At 51.4% G+C, this 16,020-nt stretch overlaps 18 non-coding genes across 18 annotated transcripts; 10 read left to right on the top strand and 8 right to left on the bottom strand.

Moving 5' to 3' along the window:
• Positions 1 to 459: 459 nt before the first annotated feature.
• Positions 460 to 531, bottom strand: TRNAD-GUC (transfer RNA aspartic acid (anticodon GUC)). Its single transcript has one exon. It is a non-coding gene; the product is annotated as a tRNA-Asp (tRNA).
• Positions 532 to 1,072: 541 nt separating this feature from the next.
• Positions 1,073 to 1,154, top strand: TRNAL-AAG (transfer RNA leucine (anticodon AAG)). Its single transcript has one exon. It is a non-coding gene; the product is annotated as a tRNA-Leu (tRNA).
• Positions 1,155 to 2,540: 1,386 nt separating this feature from the next.
• Positions 2,541 to 2,622, top strand: TRNAL-AAG (transfer RNA leucine (anticodon AAG)). The gene has a single exon. It is a non-coding gene; the product is annotated as a tRNA-Leu (tRNA).
• Positions 2,623 to 3,396: 774 nt separating this feature from the next.
• Positions 3,397 to 3,468, bottom strand: TRNAD-GUC (transfer RNA aspartic acid (anticodon GUC)). The gene has a single exon. It is a non-coding gene; the product is annotated as a tRNA-Asp (tRNA).
• A 540-nt stretch (positions 3,469 to 4,008) lies between these two features.
• On the top strand, positions 4,009 to 4,090 carry TRNAL-AAG (transfer RNA leucine (anticodon AAG)). The gene has a single exon. It is a non-coding gene; the product is annotated as a tRNA-Leu (tRNA).
• A 774-nt stretch (positions 4,091 to 4,864) lies between these two features.
• On the bottom strand, positions 4,865 to 4,936 carry TRNAD-GUC (transfer RNA aspartic acid (anticodon GUC)). The gene has a single exon. It is a non-coding gene; the product is annotated as a tRNA-Asp (tRNA).
• Positions 4,937 to 5,477: 541 nt separating this feature from the next.
• On the top strand, positions 5,478 to 5,559 carry TRNAL-AAG (transfer RNA leucine (anticodon AAG)). The gene has a single exon. It is a non-coding gene; the product is annotated as a tRNA-Leu (tRNA).
• A 774-nt stretch (positions 5,560 to 6,333) lies between these two features.
• On the bottom strand, positions 6,334 to 6,405 carry TRNAD-GUC (transfer RNA aspartic acid (anticodon GUC)). Its single transcript has one exon. It is a non-coding gene; the product is annotated as a tRNA-Asp (tRNA).
• A 540-nt stretch (positions 6,406 to 6,945) lies between these two features.
• On the top strand, positions 6,946 to 7,027 carry TRNAL-AAG (transfer RNA leucine (anticodon AAG)). Its single transcript has one exon. It is a non-coding gene; the product is annotated as a tRNA-Leu (tRNA).
• Positions 7,028 to 9,269: 2,242 nt separating this feature from the next.
• TRNAD-GUC (transfer RNA aspartic acid (anticodon GUC)) lies at positions 9,270 to 9,341 on the bottom strand. Its single transcript has one exon. It is a non-coding gene; the product is annotated as a tRNA-Asp (tRNA).
• A 540-nt stretch (positions 9,342 to 9,881) lies between these two features.
• TRNAL-AAG (transfer RNA leucine (anticodon AAG)) lies at positions 9,882 to 9,963 on the top strand. Its single transcript has one exon. It is a non-coding gene; the product is annotated as a tRNA-Leu (tRNA).
• Positions 9,964 to 10,737: 774 nt separating this feature from the next.
• Positions 10,738 to 10,809, bottom strand: TRNAD-GUC (transfer RNA aspartic acid (anticodon GUC)). Its single transcript has one exon. It is a non-coding gene; the product is annotated as a tRNA-Asp (tRNA).
• A 540-nt stretch (positions 10,810 to 11,349) lies between these two features.
• Positions 11,350 to 11,431, top strand: TRNAL-AAG (transfer RNA leucine (anticodon AAG)). The gene has a single exon. It is a non-coding gene; the product is annotated as a tRNA-Leu (tRNA).
• Positions 11,432 to 12,813: 1,382 nt separating this feature from the next.
• Positions 12,814 to 12,895, top strand: TRNAL-AAG (transfer RNA leucine (anticodon AAG)). The gene has a single exon. It is a non-coding gene; the product is annotated as a tRNA-Leu (tRNA).
• A 774-nt stretch (positions 12,896 to 13,669) lies between these two features.
• TRNAD-GUC (transfer RNA aspartic acid (anticodon GUC)) lies at positions 13,670 to 13,741 on the bottom strand. Its single transcript has one exon. It is a non-coding gene; the product is annotated as a tRNA-Asp (tRNA).
• Positions 13,742 to 14,282: 541 nt separating this feature from the next.
• Positions 14,283 to 14,364, top strand: TRNAL-AAG (transfer RNA leucine (anticodon AAG)). Its single transcript has one exon. It is a non-coding gene; the product is annotated as a tRNA-Leu (tRNA).
• A 774-nt stretch (positions 14,365 to 15,138) lies between these two features.
• On the bottom strand, positions 15,139 to 15,210 carry TRNAD-GUC (transfer RNA aspartic acid (anticodon GUC)). The gene has a single exon. It is a non-coding gene; the product is annotated as a tRNA-Asp (tRNA).
• Positions 15,211 to 15,750: 540 nt separating this feature from the next.
• TRNAL-AAG (transfer RNA leucine (anticodon AAG)) lies at positions 15,751 to 15,832 on the top strand. Its single transcript has one exon. It is a non-coding gene; the product is annotated as a tRNA-Leu (tRNA).
• Positions 15,833 to 16,020: the final 188 nt, after the last annotated feature.

The raw sequence follows: 16,020 nt of genomic DNA, 5'->3' as shown, positions 1-16,020 counted from the left end.
CACACAGCCCACAGGGAGCAAACGATCCCAGGTGTGATGTATCACCAGGAGAGGCTGAGATGAGAGTAAGGGTTCACGCGTGTGCCCGGACCGAGGTTAATGATGGGATTAGAGCTAGGGTTAGATGCAGGGAAAGAGTGAGAGTTATAATTAGGGATAAAGCTAACAGGTGATCATTACTCGTCATGTAACATGATACAAAGGGTCAGAAGAGGAACTGATTCAGGGTTACAATCTGGACTTCGCAGACAACAGGAGCACTAAATGGTGCTGAGGGGGACTCAATAAAGTGGACCGGCCGCCTAATGTAAGCAATTGTGCACAAATATTGTACGATGACTAGCGTTGCCGGTGCTTTTTTCTTAAAGAGTCAGTTCTTGGCACCCATTCCCTACTTGACTCAGCCTAATCTTCAAGAATATTTGTCAAGAACTAAAAAAAATCCAGAAAAGGTTTAACCTCCCCGTCGGGGAATTGAACCCCGGTCTCCCGCGTGACAGGCGGGGATACTGACCACTATACTAACGAGGAGACGTGAGGGCATGAAATGAACAGCTGCTGATGTCTGCACAGCATCCAGCGACCACCTAGCTGGCCTAGGGGGTCTCATTTTCCCCCGTCAAACGGCTTGCCCGATCTAAGGCTAATTTCTTTCTTTTTATCGGCACCAGGCTTAAAACTCAGTTTAAGGCGATAGTTCCGGGCTATGTTTGACTCCAGAGTTGAATCTGTCATCCCGCATTTCCTCAGCAAATCAAGCTACCCATCTCAAGTCTCATGAGCTGAGGACGGCAAAGTCCCTGTGGGCTTAGGACAGTCAAAGAAACCCCTGGGCTGCATGCTAAGCCCCTTTTCGGCTTCACTTTCCGAATCCTGCCCTAGCTTGCGATTAGTTTTTTTCTCACTTCTTGCCCCCATCTCCCACCTTGCCTCATGGTCTCCCCTCCTCTGCGCACCTGACAGTTTGCCTGCCCTTTCCACTGCCTGTCTCCAGACTTTCCAAGGAGAAAAGGCAAAGCACTAAAGCGGGCCGGGCAACGGGTCAAGTTCCGCTTTCGGCGACTAGCAGGGAGGTAGCGTGGCCGAGCGGTCTAAGGCGCTGGATTAAGGCTCCAGTCTCTTCGGAGGCGTGGGTTCAAATCCCACCGCTGCCACTTTTCCTGGCCTTGCATTTTAAAGAAGAACGTAACGTTGACCTCTTCCTTCATTAGTGCCACCTCTGTCGCAATGAGCAAGCGGATGGTATGCCACACCCTGCAGGAAAAAGGTTTCGCTTCTGACGTCTTGCTTTTCTGGACATCCAGTCTCAAGTTTCCCATCTGGAACGGCGCTCCCTGCTGCTTTGTGAAGGCTTGCTGCAAGAGCCTTCGAAACCCAGGAGCTCTTGCGTTGAGCTGTGACGCGTCCTGGGAAGACCTCCCGTTGCAGCGGAATGAGCCCCACTTCCAGGGCGTGCTGGTAGCAAATTTCCCACAGCCCACAGGGAGCAAACGATCCCAGGTGTGATGTATCACCAGGAGAGGCTGAGATGAGAGTAAGGGTTCACGCGTGTGCCCGGACCGAGGTTAATGATGGGATTAGAGCTAGGGTTAGATGCAGGGAAAGAGTGAGAGTTATAATTAGGGATAAAGCTAACAGGTGATCATTACTCGTCATGTAACATGATACAAAGGGTCAGAAGAGGAACTGATTCAGGGTTACAATTTGGACTTCGCAGACAACAGGAGCACTAAATGGTGCTGAGGGGGACTCAATAAAGTGGACCGGCCGCCTAATGTAAGCAATTGTGCACAAATATTGTACGATGACTAGCGTTGCCGGTGCTTTTTTCTTAAAGAGTCAGTTCTTGGCACCCATTCCCTACTTGACTCAGCCTAATCTTCAAGAATATTTGTCAAGAACTAAAAAAAATCCAGAAAAGGTTTAACCTCCCCGTCGGGGAATTGAACCCCGGTCTGCCGCGTGACAGGCGGGGATACTGACCACTATACTAACGAGGAGACGTGAGGGCATGAAATGAACAGCTGCTGATGTCTGCACAGCATCCAGCGACCACCTAGATGGCCTAGGGGGTCTCATTTTCCCCCGTCAAACGGCTTGCCCGATCTAAGGCTAATTTCTTTCTTTTTATCGGCACCAGGCTTAAAACTCAGTTTAAGGCGATAGTTCCGGGCTATGTTTGACTCCAGAGTTGAATCTGTCATCCCGCATTTCCTCAGCAAATCAAGCTACCCATCTCAAGTCTCATGAGCTGAGGACGGCAAAGTCCCTGTGGGCTTAGGACAGTCAAAGAAACCCCTGGGCTGCATGCTAAGCCCCTTTTCGGCTTCACTTTCCGAATCCTGCCCTAGCTTGCGATTAGTTTTTTTCTCACTTCTTGCCCCCATCTCCCACCTTGCCTCATGGTCTCCCCTCCTCTGCGCACCTGACAGTTTGCCTGCCCTTCCACTGCCTGTCTCCAGACTTTCCAAGGAGAAAAGGCAAAGCACTAAAGCGGGCCGGGCAACGGGTCAAGTTCCGCTTTCGGCGACTAGCAGGGAGGTAGCGTGGCCGAGCGGTCTAAGGCGCTGGATTAAGGCTCCAGTCTCTTCGGAGGCGTGGGTTCAAATCCCACCGCTGCCACTTTTCCTGGCCTTGCATTTTAAAGAAGAACGTAACGTTGACCTCTTCCTTCATTAGTGCCACCTCTGTCGCAATGAGCAAGCGGATGGTATGCCACACCCTGCAGGAAAAAGGTTTCGCTTCTGACGTCTTGCTTTTCTGGACATCCAGTCTCAAGTTTCCCATCTGGAACGGCGCTCCCTGCTGCTTTGTGAAGGCTTGCTGCAAGAGCCTTCGAAACCCAGGAGCTCTTGCGTTGAGCTGTGACGCGTCCTGGGAAGACCTCCCGTTGCAGCGGAATGAGCCCCACTTCCAGGGCGTGCTGGTAGCAAATTTCCCACAGCCCACAGGGAGCAAACGATCCCAGGTGTGATGTATCACCAGGAGAGGCTGAGATGAGAGTAAGGGTTCACGCGTGTGCCCGGACCGAGGTTAATGATGGGATTAGAGCTAGGGTTAGATGCAGGGAAAGAGTGAGAGTTATAATTAGGGATAAAGCTAACAGGTGATCATTACTCGTCATGTAACATGATACAAAGGGTCAGAAGAGGAACTGATTCAGGGTTACAATTTGGACTTCGCAGACAACAGGAGCACTAAATGGTGCTGAGGGGGACTCAATAAAGTGGACCGGCCGCCTAATGTAAGCAATTGTGCACAAATATTGTACGATGACTAGCGTTGCCGGTGCTTTTTTCTTAAAGAGTCAGTTCTTGGCACCCATTCCCTACTTGACTCAGCCTAATCTTCAAGAATATTTGTCAAGAACTAAAAAAAATCCAGAAAAGGTTTAACCTCCCCGTCGGGGAATTGAACCCCGGTCTCCCGCGTGACAGGCGGGGATACTGACCACTATACTAACGAGGAGACGTGAGGGCATGAAATGAACAGCTGCTGATGTCTGCACAGCATCCAGCGACCACCTAGCTGGCCTAGGGGGTCTCATTTTCCCCCGTCAAACGGCTTGCCCAATCTAAGGCTAATTTCTTTCTTTTTATCGGCACCAGGCTTAAAACTCAGTTTAAGGCGATAGTTCCGGGCTATGTTTGACTCCAGAGTTGAATCTGTCATCCCGCATTTCCTCAGCAAATCAAGCTACCCATCTCAAGTCTCATGAGCTGAGGACGGCAAAGTCCCTGTGGGCTTAGGACAGTCAAAGAAACCCCTGGGCTGCATGCTAAGCCCCTTTTCGGCTTCACTTTCCGAATCCTGCCCTAGCTTGCGATTAGTTTTTTTCTCACTTCTTGCCCCCATCTCCCACCTTGCCTCATGGTCTCCCCTCCTCTGCGCACCTGACAGTTTGCCTGCCCTTCCACTGCCTGTCTCCAGACTTTCCAAGGAGAAAAGGCAAAGCTCTAAAGCGGGCCGGGCAACGGGTCAAGTTCCGCTTTCGGCGACTAGCAGGGAGGTAGCGTGGCCGAGCGGTCTAAGGCGCTGGATTAAGGCTCCAGTCTCTTCGGAGGCGTGGGTTCAAATCCCACCGCTGCCACTTTTCCTGGCCTTGCATTTTAAAGAAGAACGTAACGTTGACCTCTTCCTTCATTAGTGCCACCTCTGTCGCAATGAGCAAGCGGATGGTATGCCACACCCTGCAGGAAAAAGGTTTCGCTTCTGACGTCTTGCTTTTCTGGACATCCAGTCTCAAGTTTCCCATCTGGAACGGCGCTCCCTGCTGCTTTGTGAAGGCTTGCTGCAAGAGCCTTCGAAACCCAGGAGCTCTTGCGTTGAGCTGTGACGCGTCCTGGGAAGACCTCCCGTTGCAGCGGAATGAGCCCCACTTCCAGGGCGTGCTGGTAGCAAATTTCCCACAGCCCACAGGGAGCAAACGATCCCAGGTGTGATGTATCACCAGGAGAGGCTGAGATGAGAGTAGGGGTTCACGCGTGTGCCCGGACCGAGGTTAATGATGGGATTAGAGCTAGGGTTAGATGCAGGGAAAGAGTGAGAGTTATAATTAGGGATAAAGCTAACAGGTGATCATTACTCGTCATGTAACATGATACAAAGGGTCAGAAGAGGAACTGATTCAGGGTTACAATTTGGACTTCGCAGACAACAGGAGCACTAAATGGTGCTGAGGGGGACTCAATAAAGTGGACCGGCCGCCTAATGTAAGCAATTGTGCACAAATATTGTACGATGACTAGCGTTGCCGGTGCTTTTTTCTTAAAGAGTCAGTTCTTGGCACCCATTCCCTACTTGACTCAGCCTAATCTTCAAGAATATTTGTCAAGAACTAAAAAAAATCCAGAAACGGTTTAACCTCCCCGTCGGGGAATTGAACCCCGGTCTCCCGCGTGACAGGCGGGGATACTGACCACTATACTAACGAGGAGACGTGAGGGCATGAAATGAACAGCTGCTGATGTCTGCACAGCATCCAGCGACCACCTAGCTGGCCTAGGGGGGTCTCATTTTCCCCCGTCAAACGGCTTGCCCGATCTAAGGCTAATTTCTTTCTTTTTATCGGCACCAGGCTTAAAACTCAGTTTAAGGCGATAGTTCCGGGCTATGTTTGACTCCAGAGTTGAATCTGTCATCCCGCATTTCCTCAGCAAATCAAGCTACCCATCTCAAGTCTCATGAGCTGAGGACGGCAAAGTCCCTGTGGGCTTAGGACAGTCAAAGAAACCCCTGGGCTGCATGCTAAGCCCCTTTTCGGCTTCACTTTCCGAATCCTGCCCTAGCTTGCGATTAGTTTTTTTCTCACTTCTTGCCCCCATCTCCCACCTTGCCTCATGGTCTCCCCTCCTCTGCGCACCTGACAGTTTGCCTGCCCTTCCACTGCCTGTCTCCAGACTTTCCAAGGAGAAAAGGCAAAGCACTAAAGCGGGCCGGGCAACGGGTCAAGTTCCGCTTTCGGCGACTAGCAGGGAGGTAGCGTGGCCGAGCGGTCTAAGGCGCTGGATTAAGGCTCCAGTCTCTTCGGAGGCGTGGGTTCAAATCCCACCGCTGCCACTTTTCCTGGCCTTGCATTTTAAAGAAGAACGTAACGTTGACCTCTTCCTTCATTAGTGCCACCTCTGTCGCAATGAGCAAGCGGATGGTATGCCACACCCTGCAGGAAAAAGGTTTCGCTTCTGACGTCTTGCTTTTTTGGACATCCAGTCTCAAGTTTCCCATCTGGAACGGCGCTCCCTGCTGCTTTGCGAAGGCTTGCTGCAAGAGCCTTCGAAACCCAGGAGCTCTTGCGTTGAGCTGTGACGCGTCCTGGGAAGACCTCCCGTTGCAGCGGAATGAGCCCCACTTCCAGGGCGTGCTGGTAGCAAATTTCACACAGCCCACAGGGAGCAAACGATCCCAGGTGTGATGTATCACCAGGAGAGGCTGAGATGAGAGTAAGGGTTCACGCGTGTGCCCGGACCGAGGTTAATGATGGGATTAGAGCTAGGGTTAGATGCAGGGAAAGAGTGAGAGTTATAATTAGGGATAAAGCTAACAGGTGATCATTACTCGTCATGTAACATGATACAAAGGGTCAGAAGAGGAACTGATTCAGGGTTACAATTTGGACTTCGCAGACAACAGGAGCACTAAATGGTGCTGAGGGGGACTCAATAAAGTGGACCGGCCGCCTAATGTAAGCAATTGTGCACAAATATTGTACGATGACTAGCGTTGCCGGTGCTTTTTTCTTAAAGAGTCAGTTCTTGGCACCCATTCCCTACTTGACTCAGCCTAATCTTCAAGAATATTTGTCAAGAACTAAAAAAAATCCAGAAAAGGTTTAACCTCCCCGTCGGGGAATTGAACCCCGGTCTCCCGCGTGACAGGCGGGGATACTGACCACTATACTAACGAGGAGACGTGAGGGCATGAAATGAACAGCTGCTGATGTCTGCACAGCATCCAGCGACCACCTAGCTGGCCTAGGGGGTCTCATTTTCCCCCGTCAAACGGCTTGCCCGATCTAAGGCTAATTTCTTTCTTTTTATCGGCACCAGGCTTAAAACTCAGTTTAAGGCGATAGTTCCGGGCTATGTTTGACTCCAGAGTTGAATCTGTCATCCCGCATTTCCTCAGCAAATCAAGCTACCCATCTCAAGTCTCATGAGCTGAGGACGGCAAAGTCCCTGTGGGCTTAGGACAGTCAAAGAAACCCCTGGGCTGCATGCTAAGCCCCTTTTCGGCTTCACTTTCCGAATCCTGCCCTAGCTTGCGATTAGTTTTTTTCTCACTTCTTGCCCCCATCTCCCACCTTGCCTCATGGTCTCCCCTCCTCTGCGCACCTGACAGTTTGCCTGCCCTTCCACTGCCTGTCTCCAGACTTTCCAAGGAGAAAAGGCAAAGCACTAAAGCGGGCCGGGCAACGGGTCAAGTTCCGCTTTCGGCGACTAGCAGGGAGGTAGCGTGGCCGAGCGGTCTAAGGCGCTGGATTAAGGCTCCAGTCTCTTCGGAGGCGTGGGTTCAAATCCCACCGCTGCCACTTTTCCTGGCCTTGCATTTTAAAGAAGAACGTAACGTTGACCTCTTCCTTCATTAGTGCCACCTCTGTCGCAATGAGCAAGCGGATGGTATGCCACACCCTGCAGGAAAAAGGTTTCGCTTCTGACGTCTTGCTTTTCTGGACATCCAGTCTCAAGTTTCCCATCTGGAACGGCGCTCCCTGCTGCTTTGTGAAGGCTTGCTGCAAGAGCCTTCGAAACCCAGGAGCTCTTGCGTTGAGCTGTGACGCGTCCTGGGAAGACCTCCCGTTGCAGCGGAATGAGCCCCACTTCCAGGGCGTGCTGGTAGCAAATTTCCCACAGCCCACAGGGAGCAAACGATCCCAGGTGTGATGTATCACCAGGAGAGGCTGAGATGAGAGTAAGGGTTCACGCGTGTGCCCGGACCGAGGTTAATGATGGGATTAGAGCTAGGGTTAGATGCAGGGAAAGAGTGAGAGTTATAATTAGGGATAAAGCTAACAGGTGATCATTACTCGTCATGTAACATGATACAAAGGGTCAGAAGAGGAACTGATTCAGGGTTACAATTTGGACTTCGCAGACAACAGGAGCACTAAATGGTGCTGAGGGGGACTCAATAAAGTGGACCGGCCGCCTAATGTAAGCAATTGTGCACAAATATTGTACGATGACTAGCGTTGCCGGTGCTTTTTTCTTAAAGAGTCAGTTCTTGGCACCCATTCCCTACTTGACTCAGCCTAATCTTCAAGAATATTTGTCAAGAACTAAAAAAAATCCAGAAAAGGTTTAACCTCCCCGTCGGGGAATTGAACCCCGGTCTGCCGCGTGACAGGCGGGGATACTGACCACTATACTAACGAGGAGACGTGAGGGCATGAAATGAACAGCTGCTGATGTCTGCACAGCATCCAGCGACCACCTAGATGGCCTAGGGGGTCTCATTTTCCCCCGTCAAACGGCTTGCCCGATCTAAGGCTAATTTCTTTCTTTTTATCGGCACCAGGCTTAAAACTCAGTTTAAGGCGATAGTTCCGGGCTATGTTTGACTCCAGAGTTGAATCTGTCATCCCGCATTTCCTCAGCAAATCAAGCTACCCATCTCAAGTCTCATGAGCTGAGGACGGCAAAGTCCCTGTGGGCTTAGGACAGTCAAAGAAACCCCTGGGCTGCATGCTAAGCCCCTTTTCGGCTTCACTTTCCGAATCCTGCCCTAGCTTGCGATTAGTTTTTTTCTCACTTCTTGCCCCCATCTCCCACCTTGCCTCATGGTCTCCCCTCCTCTGCGCACCTGACAGTTTGCCTGCCCTTCCACTGCCTGTCTCCAGACTTTCCAAGGAGAAAAGGCAAAGCACTAAAGCGGGCCGGGCAACGGGTCAAGTTCCGCTTTCGGCGACTAGCAGGGAGGTAGCGTGGCCGAGCGGTCTAAGGCGCTGGATTAAGGCTCCAGTCTCTTCGGAGGCGTGGGTTCAAATCCCACCGCAGCCACTTTTCCTGGCCTTGCATTTTAAAGAAGAACGTAACGTTGACCTCTTCCTTCATTAGTGCCACCTCTGTCGCAATGAGCAAGCGGATGGTATGCCACACCCTGCAGGAAAAAGGTTTCGCTTCTGACGTCTTGCTTTTCTGGACATCCAGTCTCAAGTTTCCCATCTGGAACGGCGCTCCCTGCTGCTTTGTGAAGGCTTGCTGCAAGAGCCTTCGAAACCCAGGAGCTCTTGCGTTGAGCTGTGACGCGTCCTGGGAAGACCTCCCGTTGCAGCGGAATGAGCCCCACTTCCAGGGCGTGCTGGTAGCAAATTTCCCACAGCCCACAGGGAGCAAACGATCCCAGGTGTGATGTATCACCAGGAGAGGCTGAGATGAGAGTAAGGGTTCACGCGTGTGCCCGGACCGAGGTTAATGATGGGATTAGAGCTAGGGTTAGATGCAGGGAAAGAGTGAGAGTTATAATTAGGGATAAAGCTAACAGGTGATCATTACTCGTCATGTAACATGATACAAAGGGTCAGAAGAGGAACTGATTCAGGGTTACAATTTGGACTTCGCAGACAACAGGAGCACTAAATGGTGCTGAGGGGGACTCAATAAAGTGGACCGGCCGCCTAATGTAAGCAATTGTGCACAAATATTGTACGATGACTAGCGTTGCCGGTGCTTTTTTCTTAAAGAGTCAGTTCTTGGCACCCATTCCCTACTTGACTCAGCCTAATCTTCAAGAATATTTGTCAAGAACTAAAAAAAATCCAGAAAAGGTTTAACCTCCCCGTCGGGGAATTGAACCCCGGTCTCCCGCGTGACAGGCGGGGATACTGACCACTATACTAACGAGGAGACGTGAGGGCATGAAATGAACAGCTGCTGATGTCTGCACAGCATCCAGCGACCACCTAGCTGGCCTAGGGGGTCTCATTTTCCCCCGTCAAACGGCTTGCCCAATCTAAGGCTAATTTCTTTCTTTTTATCGGCACCAGGCTTAAAACTCAGTTTAAGGCGATAGTTCCGGGCTATGTTTGACTCCAGAGTTGAATCTGTCATCCCGCATTTCCTCAGCAAATCAAGCTACCCATCTCAAGTCTCATGAGCTGAGGACGGCAAAGTCCCTGTGGGCTTAGGACAGTCAAAGAAACCCCTGGGCTGCATGCTAAGCCCCTTTTCGGCTTCACTTTCCGAATCCTGCCCTAGCTTGCGATTAGTTTTTTTCTCACTTCTTGCCCCCATCTCCCACCTTGCCTCATGGTCTCCCCTCCTCTGCGCACCTGACAGTTTGCCTGCCCTTCCACTGCCTGTCTCCAGACTTTCCAAGGAGAAAAGGCAAAGCTCTAAAGCGGGCCGGGCAACGGGTCAAGTTCCGCTTTCGGCGACTAGCAGGGAGGTAGCGTGGCCGAGCGGTCTAAGGCGCTGGATTAAGGCTCCAGTCTCTTCGGAGGCGTGGGTTCAAATCCCACCGCTGCCACTTTTCCTGGCCTTGCATTTTAAAGAAGAACGTAACGTTGACCTCTTCCTTCATTAGTGCCACCTCTGTCGCAATGAGCAAGCGGATGGTATGCCACACCCTGCAGGAAAAAGGTTTCGCTTCTGACGTCTTGCTTTTCTGGACATCCAGTCTCAAGTTTCCCATCTGGAACGGCGCTCCCTGCTGCTTTGTGAAGGCTTGCTGCAAGAGCCTTCGAAACCCAGGAGCTCTTGCGTTGAGCTGTGACGCGTCCTGGGAAGACCTCCCGTTGCAGCGGAATGAGCCCCACTTCCAGGGCGTGCTGGTAGCAAATTTCCCACAGCCCACAGGGAGCAAACGATCCCAGGTGTGATGTATCACCAGGAGAGGCTGAGATGAGAGTAGGGGTTCACGCGTGTGCCCGGACCGAGGTTAATGATGGGATTAGAGCTAGGGTTAGATGCAGGGAAAGAGTGAGAGTTATAATTAGGGATAAAGCTAACAGGTGATCATTACTCGTCATGTAACATGATACAAAGGGTCAGAAGAGGAACTGATTCAGGGTTACAATTTGGACTTCGCAGACAACAGGAGCACTAAATGGTGCTGAGGGGGACTCAATAAAGTGGACCGGCCGCCTAATGTAAGCAATTGTGCACAAATATTGTACGATGACTAGCGTTGCCGGTGCTTTTTTCTTAAAGAGTCAGTTCTTGGCACCCATTCCCTACTTGACTCAGCCTAATCTTCAAGAATATTTGTCAAGAACTAAAAAAAATCCAGAAAAGGTTTAACCTCCCCGTCGGGGAATTGAACCCCGGTCTCCCGCGTGACAGGCGGGGATACTGACCACTATACTAACGAGGAGACGTGAGGGCATGAAATGAACAGCTGCTGATGTCTGCACAGCATCCAGCGACCACCTAGCTGGCCTAGGGGGTCTCATTTTCCCCCGTCAAACGGCTTGCCCGATCTAAGGCTAATTTCTTTCTTTTTATCGGCACCAGGCTTAAAACTCAGTTTAAGGCGATAGTTCCGGGCTATGTTTGACTCCAGAGTTGAATCTGTCATCCCGCATTTCCTCAGCAAATCAAGCTACCCATCTCAAGTCTCATGAGCTGAGGACGGCAAAGTCCCTGTGGGCTTAGGACAGTCAAAGAAACCCCTGGGCTGCATGCTAAGCCCCTTTTCGGCTTCACTTTCCGAATCCTGCCCTAGCTTGCGATTAGTTTTTTTCTCACTTCTTGCCCCCATCTCCCACCTTGCCTCATGGTCTCCCCTCCTCTGCGCACCTGACAGTTTGCCTGCCCTTCCACTGCCTGTCTCCAGACTTTCCAAGGAGAAAAGGCAAAGCACTAAAGCGGGCCGGGCAACGGGTCAAGTTCCGCTTTCGGCGACTAGCAGGGAGGTAGCGTGGCCGAGCGGTCTAAGGCGCTGGATTAAGGCTCCAGTCTCTTCGGAGGCGTGGGTTCAAATCCCACCGCTGCCACTTTTCCTGGCCTTGCATTTTAAAGAAGAACGTAACGTTGACCTCTTCCTTCATTAGTGCCACCTCTGTCGCAATGAGCAAGCGGATGGTATGCCACACCCTGCAGGAAAAAGGTTTCGCTTCTGACGTCTTGCTTTTCTGGACATCCAGTCTCAAGTTTCCCATCTGGAACGGCGCTCCCTGCTGCTTTGTGAAGGCTTGCTGCAAGAGCCTTCGAAACCCAGGAGCTCTTGCGTTGAGCTGTGACGCGTCCTGGGAAGACCTCCCGTTGCAGCGGAATGAGCCCCACTTCCAGGGCGTGCTGGTAGCAAATTTCCCACAGCCCACAGGGAGCAAACGATCCCAGGTGTGATGTATCACCAGGAGAGGCTGAGATGAGAGTAAGGGTTCACGCGTGTGCCCGGACCGAGGTTAATGATGGGATTAGAGCTAGGGTTAGATGCAGGGAAAGAGTGAGAGTTATAATTAGGGATAAAGCTAACAGGTGATCATTACTCGTCATGTAACATGATACAAAGGGTCAGAAGAGGAACTGATTCAGGGTTACAATTTGGACTTCGCAGACAACAGGAGCACTAAATGGTGCTGAGGGGGACTCAATAAAGTGGACCGGCCGCCTAATGTAAGCAATTGTGCACAAATATTGTACGATGACTAGCGTTGCCGGTGCTTTTTTCTTAAAGAGTCAGTTCTTGGCACCCATTCCCTACTTGACTCAGCCTAATCTTCAAGAATATTTGTCAAGAACTAAAAAAAATCCAGAAAAGGTTTAACCTCCCCGTCGGGGAATTGAACCCCGGTCTCCCGCGTGACAGGGATACTGACCACTATACTAACGAGGAGACGTGAGGGCATGAAATGAACAGCTGCTGATGTCTGCACAGCATCCAGCGACCACCTAGCTGGCCTAGGGGGTCTCATTTTCCCCCGTCAAACGGCTTGCCCGATCTAAGGCTAATTTCTTTCTTTTTATCGGCACCAGGCTTAAAACTCAGTTTAAGGCGATAGTTCCGGGCTATGTTTGACTCCAGAGTTGAATCTGTCATCCCGCATTTCCTCAGCAAATCAAGCTACCCATCTCAAGTCTCATGAGCTGAGGACGGCAAAGTCCCTGTGGGCTTAGGACAGTCAAAGAAACCCCTGGGCTGCATGCTAAGCCCCTTTTCGGCTTCACTTTCCGAATCCTGCCCTAGCTTGCGATTAGTTTTTTTCTCACTTCTTGCCCCCATCTCCCACCTTGCCTCATGGTCTCCCCTCCTCTGCGCACCTGACAGTTTGCCTGCCCTTCCACTGCCTGTCTCCAGACTTTCCAAGGAGAAAAGGCAAAGCACTAAAGCGGGCCGGGCAACGGGTCAAGTTCCGCTTTCGGCGACTAGCAGGGAGGTAGCGTGGCCGAGCGGTCTAAGGCGCTGGATTAAGGCTCCAGTCTCTTCGGAGGCGTGGGTTCAAATCCCACCGCTGCCACTTTTCCTGGCCTTGCATTTTAAAGAAGAACGTAACGTTGACCTCTTCCTTCATTAGTGCCACCTCTGTCGCAATGAGCAAGCGGATGGTATGCCACACCCTGCAGGAAAAAGGTTTCGCTTCTGACGTCTTGCTTTTCTGGACATCCAGTCTCAAGTTTCCCATCTGGAACGGCGCTCCCTGCTGCTTTGTGAAGGCTTGCTGCAAGAGCCTTCGAAACCCAGGAGCTCTTGCGTTGAGCTGTGACGCGTCCTGGGAAGACCTCCCGTTGCAGCGGAATGAGCCCCACTTCCAGGGCGTGCTGGTAGCAAATTTCCCACAGCCCACAGGGAGCAAACGATCCCAGGTGTGATGTATCACCAGGAGAGGCTGAGATGAGAGTAGGGGTTCACGCGTGTGCCCGGACCGAGGTTAATGATGGGATTAGAGCTAGGGTTAGATGCAGGGAAAGAGTGAGAGTTATAATTAGGGATAAAGCTAACAGGTGATCATTACTCGTCATGTAACATGATACAAAGGGTCAGAAGAGGAACTGATTCAGGGTTACAATTTGGACTTCGCAGACAACAGGAGCACTAAATGGTGCTGAGGGGGACTCAATAAAGTGGACCGGCCGCCTAATGTAAGCAATTGTGCACAAATATTGTACGATGACTAGCGTTGCCGGTGCTTTTTTCTTAAAGAGTCAGTTCTTGGCACCCATTCCCTACTTGACTCAGCCTAATCTTCAAGAATATTTGTCAAGAACTAAAAAAAATCCAGAAACGGTTTAACCTCCCCGTCGGGGAATTGAACCCCGGTCTCCCGCGTGACAGGCGGGGATACTGACCACTATACTAACGAGGAGACGTGAGGGCATGAAATGAACAGCTGCTGATGTCTGCACAGCAGCCAGCGACCACCTAGCTGGCCTAGGGGGGTCTCATTTTCCCCCGTCAAACGGCTTGCCCGATCTAAGGCTAATTTCTTTCTTTTTATCGGCACCAGGCTTAAAACTCAGTTTAAGGCGATAGTTCCGGGCTATGTTTGACTCCAGAGTTGAATCTGTCATCCCGCATTTCCTCAGCAAATCAAGCTACCCATCTCAAGTCTCATGAGCTGAGGACGGCAAAGTCCCTGTGGGCTTAGGACAGTCAAAGAAACCCCTGGGCTGCATGCTAAGCCCCTTTTCGGCTTCACTTTCCGAATCCTGCCCTAGCTTGCGATTAGTTTTTTTCTCACTTCTTGCCCCCATCTCCCACCTTGCCTCATGGTCTCCCCTCCTCTGCGCACCTGACAGTTTGCCTGCCCTTCCACTGCCTGTCTCCAGACTTTCCAAGGAGAAAAGGCAAAGCACTAAAGCGGGCCGGGCAACGGGTCAAGTTCCGCTTTCGGCGACTAGCAGGGAGGTAGCGTGGCCGAGCGGTCTAAGGCGCTGGATTAAGGCTCCAGTCTCTTCGGAGGCGTGGGTTCAAATCCCACCGCTGCCACTTTTCCTGGCCTTGCATTTTAAAGAAGAACGTAACGTTGACCTCTTCCTTCATTAGTGCCACCTCTGTCGCAATGAGCAAGCGGATGGTATGCCACACCCTGCAGGAAAAAGGTTTCGCTTCTGACGTCTTGCTTTTCTGGACATCCAGTCTCAAGTTTCCCATCTGGAACGGCGCTCCCTGCTGCTTTGTGAAGGCTTGCTGCAAGAGCCTTCGAAACCCAGGAGCTCTTGCGTTGAGCTGTGACGCGTCCTGGGAAGACCTCCCGTTGCAGCGGAATGAGCCCCACTTCCAGGGCGTGCTGGTAGCAAATTTCCCACAGCCCACAGGGAGCAAACGATCCCAGGTGTGATGTATCACCAGGAGAGGCTGAGATGAGAGTAAGGGTTCACGCGTGTGCCCGGACCGAGGTTAATGATGGGATTAGAGCTAGGGTTAGATGCAGGGAAAGAGTGAGAGTTATAATTAGGGATAAAGCTAACAGGTGATCATTACTCGTCATGTAACATGATACAAAGGGTCAGAAGAGGAACTGATTCAGGGTTACAATTTGGACTTCGCAGACAACAGGAGCACTAAATGGTGCTGAGGGGGACTCAATAAAGTGGACCGGCCGCCTAATGTAAGCAATTGTGCACAAATATTGTACGATGACTAGCGTTGCCGGTGCTTTTTTCTTAAAGAGTCAGTTCTTGGCACCCATTCCCTACTTGACTCAGCCTAATCTTCAAGAATATTTGTCAAGAACTAAAAAAAATCCAGAAAAGGTTTAACCTCCCCGTCGGGGAATTGAACCCCGGTCTCCCGCGTGACAGGCGGGGATACTGACCACTATACTAACGAGGAGACGTGAGGGCATGAAATGAACAGCTGCTGATGTCTGCACAGCATCCAGCGACCACCTAGCTGGCCTAGGGGGTCTCATTTTCCCCCGTCAAACGGCTTGCCCAATCTAAGGCTAATTTCTTTCTTTTTATCGGCACCAGGCTTAAAACTCAGTTTAAGGCGATAGTTCCGGGCTATGTTTGACTCCAGAGTTGAATCTGTCATCCCGCATTTCCTCAGCAAATCAAGCTACCCATCTCAAGTCTCATGAGCTGAGGACGGCAAAGTCCCTGTGGGCTTAGGACAGTCAAAGAAACCCCTGGGCTGCATGCTAAGCCCCTTTTCGGCTTCACTTTCCGAATCCTGCCCTAGCTTGCGATTAGTTTTTTTCTCACTTCTTGCCCCCATCTCCCACCTTGCCTCATGGTCTCCCCTCCTCTGCGCACCTGACAGTTTGCCTGCCCTTCCACTGCCTGTCTCCAGACTTTCCAAGGAGAAAAGGCAAAGCACTAAAGCGGGCCGGGCAACGGGTCAAGTTCCGCTTTCGGCGACTAGCAGGGAGGTAGCGTGGCCGAGCGGTCTAAGGCGCTGGATTAAGGCTCCAGTCTCTTCGGAGGCGTGGGTTCAAATCCCACCGCTGCCACTTTTCCTGGCCTTGCATTTTAAAGAAGAACGTAACGTTGACCTCTTCCTTCATTAGTGCCACCTCTGTCGCAATGAGCAAGCGGATGGTATGCCACACCCTGCAGGAAAAAGGTTTCGCTTCTGACGTCTTGCTTTTCTGGACATCCAGTCTCAAGTTTCCCATCTGGAACGGCGCTCCCTGCTGCT

Source organism: Ambystoma mexicanum, unplaced genomic scaffold (assembly GCF_040938575.1).
Source record: "Ambystoma mexicanum isolate Mex_15411 unplaced genomic scaffold, UKY_AmexF1_1 Mex_scaf20, whole genome shotgun sequence".
NCBI classification, from domain to species: domain Eukaryota; kingdom Metazoa; phylum Chordata; class Amphibia; order Caudata; family Ambystomatidae; genus Ambystoma; species Ambystoma mexicanum.
This window is presented reverse-complemented; position numbering and strand designations above follow the sequence as displayed.